This window comes from Sturnira hondurensis, unplaced genomic scaffold (genome assembly GCF_014824575.4).
Source record: "Sturnira hondurensis isolate 20B ecotype Veracruz unplaced genomic scaffold, ASM1482457v3 Scaffold0001872, whole genome shotgun sequence".
Taxonomy (NCBI): Eukaryota; Metazoa; Chordata; class Mammalia; order Chiroptera; family Phyllostomidae; genus Sturnira; species Sturnira hondurensis.
In genome coordinates this window covers 37,831,516-37,838,375 of record NW_028074503.1, presented here as the reverse complement: position 1 = coordinate 37,838,375, position 6,860 = coordinate 37,831,516, and the positions used below count along the sequence as shown (strand labels likewise).

The 6,860-nt window shown below is 37.9% G+C and overlaps 1 pseudogene; it reads right to left on the bottom strand.

Moving 5' to 3' along the window:
* Positions 1-5,161: 5,161 nt before the first annotated feature.
* On the bottom strand, positions 5,162-5,249 carry LOC118980599 (uncharacterized; annotated as a pseudogene).
* Between the last annotated feature and the right edge of the window lie 1,611 nt (positions 5,250-6,860).

The following is a 6,860-nucleotide window of genomic DNA, read 5'->3' as shown; positions in this document are numbered from 1 at the left end:
ACTTACATATTATGTCACCATATGCTTATTGAGTGAATGCACCTGGCCTTACTTAACAGTCTTTGTAGGAAAAAATATGAAAGTGTAAATATAATAAAAATGCTCTTTTTGTGAACAATGAAGGTAACAGTCACCTGGACAACAAAGAAATTCACTTTACAAATACCATAAATGCAATTATACTTTAAAAATACTGCTACAGTGTTCTGAATTTAGCCACAAATAGTTAAAGGCTCCTCAAACTATGGAGGTATTAGTTTATTGTTGATTCTGCTTTACTGAAAAACAATTACCTTTCTCATGCAGATAAGGAAAAGAGACTCCATTGATTTTGAGTCCAAAACCAAGTTCCTCCCGCAAGTTTCTTTTATAACAACATCTGGCCTTGAGCAGGCAGGGGAGGAAAAACCCACTCAGGAGCCAGGTCTCCACTAATTAACTGCGCATACTTCTCAAGGCCATCTTTAAACACTCTTATTTCATCACAAAACAGAGAAACAGTAATTAATAAAAGAGTCTCTCTAGAAAAGAAACTGGTCAGGAATAATTCTTTGTTGAATTTCTGGCAGGGACGACATCCCGCGTGACAGGTTTTGGCTGCCTCCATCTGCTGTGAGGCTCACTCTCTGCTCCCAGGACACCCCCGTGACAGTCCCTTCCTTTCGGGGGGACGGCAATGGAATGGCTCCCCAGAGGGAGAGGGTGCACGGAGAGCATCGGAGAAGCACGAGTAAGTGGGTAGAACCATTCTCCGCACCTGTTCTTTTCCCCTTCTTTGCATTTTGAAAACTTACATCTAAGGCGCATAGGCACTGCATTCACCAGCGATTCCTACATGGGACTGCACTTGCTCTTTCTATTTCATTAGAAGTGGAAAAATGTATTCACACTTAATGACCATCTGACCTATTAATTCAGTTGACTATGACAGTAAAATCCTGTTGACTTTGTTAATGGTTATTGCTTATCAGGAGTGATAACATTTAAAGTCTTATTAAGTGTAATTTGCGTTGAGATGCCAGAATATGACGCATAAGGGTTCAGTGCATTCCAAATTGGCTTTAGGTAGGTTTCTACTGGAGTTGATTCTTCTGAAGTGGCCTGAAGGCTCTTCTTTCCTCTCTGAAACTATTAAAGTGCTCTTTCAACCTGTCTCTGTACAAAAGAAAGGAAGAACACTGAATATGGTCCATGACTAAATTTAGTCCGAAAAGAATTTGAAGACATTTAAAAAATGTAAAAGGCTATAGAGACCTTACCATAAAAATCTCCAAAGATATAAATTAGTTGTAAGAAGAAAAGAAAGCATGCTACCCACAAGTTTATATTTTATAGTGAATAACTGGCCTTCTTTGGTAATCCGTACTACTGAGCATGGTTCTTGTAATGGGTATTGTGCAAATTTTCTAAGAAAATTAGGGTTCTTAAAAGTGATGAGCTTCAAATTTCAACATCTCCCTTGACCTCCTGGGGTGGCCACAGGGTCCGGGGAGAAGAACACCCCAGGTGGTGACATCATGATGCAAAGCAGTGACATTCTCAGCAGAGCAAGGAGTTACCCAACACCTAGTCTTGTGTGGGCGCACTCAGTGCTGTTCCTGAGAACGACCTGACTTACTCCCGAGAAGTCCGAGCTGGATAAGGGAGAAGGGAGAACTTAGTGCAACGGTTGGTCTGCAGGAACCAAAATGGCCGAAGGCTGGTCGTGTTGGTGCACGAAGGAGTAAGCCGCAGGGGACTTCCTTGGGGTCTGGCGCTTGCATCCTTACTTTGTAACTCTGGAGCAGGAGGAGCAACAGATGAGGACTTGTTCAAAAGGTGAGGTTATGGGAACTGGAAATTGAGAAAACCTAGAATGTTCAGTGGGTGGGAGACGGTCAGATAACAGAGGCCCCTTCTTGGGTGGGTGGTCACATTGATAGTTAAGTCGCCACAGGCCACTGCAGTATGAATTCAGAATGATAGTTCTTTTTTTCTACTTCTTAACATTTTTAAACTGTATTCTTCACCGGGGATTGTACACATCATTCCTTTGCTTTTCAGTGTTGTCCCCACCTACTTGGAACTGTTGGCTCCTGTTCTCCGACACTGGGGAAGCTCTCCTGACCCCCCTCCCCGCAAGTGGCCCTCCTCTATTATGCACTGCTCCCCATGGCTTAGTTTGCATGTTCCACCTTCCTTGACCGGCTAGCATGGAAGTTCCATAAAAAAGTCATGAAATTTGATTTTCTTAATTGCCACTCCACCCTTAGTATTCAGCACAGTGACGGGCCCACATTTAGTGCTCAAAAATTATTGATTTTTAAAAAGTAAAAAACCCCAACTTATTAATCAAGAACACATATCAACATATTAGCTTTGCAATAAATGCACAGGATAAAATTAAATTAGAGGAAATTTATCAGGCAGATGTAGAAAACCTAAGCTAATCGAGATATGTGAAAAAAGTTACAATTCTTTCAAATAGGTTCTCCCCATAGACTCTCCATCCAGATAGTTTTATGGGTGAATAACTGCAAATTTGGACTAGATACCTGTGGTTCTGTTTACACTGTTCAGCAGCACGCAGGAAAAGAATAGCTTCTCAATATATTCACAGGACAGTGCTATGCTGACAAGAATGGCTCATAGAGAATACTTTACCTATAAATATTGATTCCAAGTCATGCATAAAACATTAGTGCACAGAATCAAATGCAACACTGCATGAATAATATACTCACATAGAATTTATTTTGGCAAGGTAGGAATCATTCGGAACTAGAAAATTAACTACACATACTTCACAATATTAATGGGTCAAAATAAGAGAATTCCAAAAATATTTATTGACGTGAAAAGGCCACCCTGATGCACTAGTCCCCTAGAGAGTGAACAGAAGCACGCATGCGCAGCAGGGTGAGGCGTGCGGGCCGGACCGCAGACTGCTGCGGGGCGAGACGTGGGGAGCACGCGGGTTGGAGGCAGGAGGAAGATGAAGGTTTCCTTGTTTTTAAAAATCTGGTGGTGGTCTGAAATATGTAACCCATTCAATCAGACAAATAAATAAGTTTAAAATGTCTATTTTAAAATGATGAGAAATCAGTGCGATACTATAAACCTGAAGGATCCCGCAAGTATTCTGTTTGTGAAGCAATCTAGAGCAACGGCCTTCTCACATGTAGCAAAACAATAGGCCAGTGGGGAAAATTCTATTTGCAATAGTAAATAAAATATGAATGAAAATAAACATTATGTAACCTTAATGCTTATATATATCATTATGTGAAAATGTGCAGAGGGGTGAAAGGATTTCGTAAATGGATAGAAATATTTTTCTTTAAATGATGCAACATGTTAAGTGTTAGTTGTCTTAATTTCTACCGAGTCTCAAGGAAAACCACATAATTAAAAATAGTTTGAAATTTCATTATTTTGAAGAATATTTTAAAAAATAATTAACATTTAAAGCACTATAGGAAGATAAAATATAGTAGAAAGTATTTTACTCTACTTGTATAAAAATTCCCAATAATGCAAACAAAATATTTCTAAATAATGCAAACATGAATCAGATAGGTCAAATAGCAAAAATCAAAGATTATAAAAATTTTGTGTCTCATCATAGCTCAATTTTATATTAGTGGAAATATAAAAATAGTTCTAGAGTCATTGACCCATTGTTAGTTGTTACTACAAAAATAACTCCAGGCCGCAGCAAGTAATAAAGTGCGGTAATGCATTATAAACCATTTAGAAGAACATCTGAGTACATGCACATGAAATCTTGGGTTGCAAAATCTTTATAGTTATTCAGCAACCATAGATGCATATGTATGGCAATATTTTTTAATATTTCAAACAATATTGATAACTTGAAAAACTGATACCTGTTTAACATACAACACAAATTTAGAAGACCAAATTTTTTTTGTTTTAATTTTGTTTTCCAGTTACATTATTTGAAATTTTTAGTAGTCATTTTAGTAATTTAATAATTATTTTCAAATTAGATATTTTTTCCTTCTGTTGAAAAAAAATGTGACTAATTTCAATTAATAGATGAAATGCACTCAAAATTCCTATTTCTATTTTGATTTTGAATTCGTCCTGTGTGTAGTATATTTAAAATACAAATAATTGAATGAATATTTAGCATGAATTTCTAATGACTGCACATTGTCTCTCCTATTTTTCTAGAAATACTCACTTATGTTGAATACAGTGATTTTTGCAGTGGATGGGTTGTTCTCTTGTTTCTTTCTCACTTATTTTGAGCATTGAATTATGTATAGGGTATATTATAATGCTCGACAGTAAAATTCGAGTGGAATAACCACTGCATAAATACATAATTACATGAGTCAGATCATTTTGAATTTCAGCTTTCATTCTTTCCCCAAACATCAAAGATAAGTTTGGTTTAATATTAAAATGACCAATTAAGTGAGTTCCCTGCCTGCTACTTTGCATAAAAAATCTCTTGTAATAGTCGCAAAAGTGGTTTGCAGTGAGCATTAGCATTCATGCCTCATGTGCTTCCCAGGACAGAGCCCGGGAGGAGCCTGAGCAGAGCGATCAAACAGGGGCGAGTGGACAAGCAAGGGGAGTGGGATTTCGCCGGTCACAGGGTCTGCTGTGTCACAGGGTCTGCTGGGACTGACACTGGTCACAGGGTCTGCTGGGACTCATGTACCCTGCTGCGAAGAAGTGGGTGTGATAACCTTATCGCTTCACCAGAGGAGATATGTGAGAATAAATGTGTGTAGACTTTTAGCCACTAAAAAAAAAATGAATGGACTCTGGTTGTTGTTTATAGTGGAAGAATTTTAAGCACTTTTCAAGGAGGGAGACCTAGATATCTTCAGGTCCTTTCTTCATTGAGATTTTAGATCACAGGCCAGATTCTAAGTACAAAGTACAATCAATACCACACTCTCAAAGCATTTACATTATCGATAGAATAGTAAGAAAAAGTATGCAAAACTGAAAATGCTACTATCGGGTCATAAGAATACCATAGAAAGGTCACAGAGTAAAATGCATTAATGTTCTAAATATATAAGAATTAGAATAAGGAAGATGTTATCAAATATGGATAATGTTTTACTTAAAAATGTAAGAACGGAAAGACTGAATTTTGAAACAAACAGATATGGATTGGCGTATAATTTAACTACTTGCCAATTTTGACTTTACCATAAATACTAATCAGTGTTTCTTTTTTTTCAGTAACAAACTATAGAAATGATTCCTGAAAGTATAGTCTTAGTGTTTTTCTTTTTTAAGAATAATTCCCTGCGTTCCTAGCACTGTAGATGTAACCCATGTAGTAGATGATACAGTTTTTCCTAATTTTTCACTTCCTTGTCATGTAAATTTATAGTACCTCCCACTTAAGATAGAGGTTGGACATGTGATTTTCTCCGACAAATGCAATATTAGGAGACATGATGTGAACAAAAGAGTGGATTTAAATATGCCTGTATCATTTTGTTGCCCTCCTGTACTCCCAGCAGCTACAAGGAGATGTCTGGGAGACGTTGAGGGTCACTGGCCCATGTCAGAGGGCAAAGGTCAAGCAGACCTTGCCCCAGCTCACCCTGATAGACAAGCCCAGCCCAGCTCAGACAACATCAACCAAATTCCAGCCAATTGTATACTGGTAAGTGAAAAAAAGTTTGTTGATAAAAATAACCTACTGATATTTTGAGACTGCTACACAACAAGAACTGACTGATACATCTATTCATGACATTTTGTTGATTATCTTTTCACATATCTTTCTGGGTATATGCCTATACAATATACAAAAACAAACATATTCCAATTCATACTTTACACTCTTATTGTGAACAATTTTTCATTATTTATATTTACAAGCATATGCAGGGATAGTAAATTAAACCATTTCTATCTTCATGTTAGAAAAATTAATATAAAGATTGAAATAATATTCATTCCCACATGTGACAGTGTGTCATTTTTGTGCCACTTTCACAAAATATAATATTTTGGAACACATAACAATGCTACACAATTTTTATACTTTGACATTAAGAATGGAATTTATATGTTATATGAAAGGGTAAATATATGACACAAATGTAAAAGAAATCAGCAGAAAATGGAGCTCAGAGAACCTCTACAAACGAGAGAACTGAGCAAAGTGAGCGAATTTGCTGTCGACTCGTTACACTAACTTGTCACTTCCCTCTTAGCGCCCCAGCATTTTCCTTGTAACACTGGGTGAGAAGGTGACTCAAGGAACTCCCAGAATTTGTCTAATGAGGGGATTACCTTTTCTACAGTTGTTATTTCCCAGTAACCCCTAACTGATTTCTATCTGTCGTCGGAATGAAAACATGCAAAAGTAGGGCACCCTAGACGATCTTACATTTAGAAGTTGTGTTTGAATACTTGAAAACACTCATCGAAATCAGAAAAATCTTTGTCAGAGGCATTTGGGTTCAGGGGATCCAAAGAAATAATCCTTTTCTTTTTCTACTGAGTTCACAAACATTTTTAAGATGGGCACGTGAATAAGACTTTTTTTAAATAGCAGCTTTGACCAATGGAGCAGCCGCCCAGGTGGGGAGCAGAAAAGAATGTTTCCGGATCATGAACCGAGAGGGGAAAGGGTATGAGAAGAGACTGTGCCAGCCGGTTTATCGTCCCCTTTTCCTTTCTCCTCCCAGGTCAGCTTCTCTTCCCAGTGGTGAAGAAGGGGTGGGGGCACGTAGCCGGGGTTGGAAGAAGTGACTTCTAGGAAACTTGATATTAAGGATGAGATTCCCCCCTGATCACAGACACCCTCTCTTCATTCACAAGTGTGTGCTTCCCCTAGAAAACACCCCAAGCCCTTCCTGCACGATGCTCAC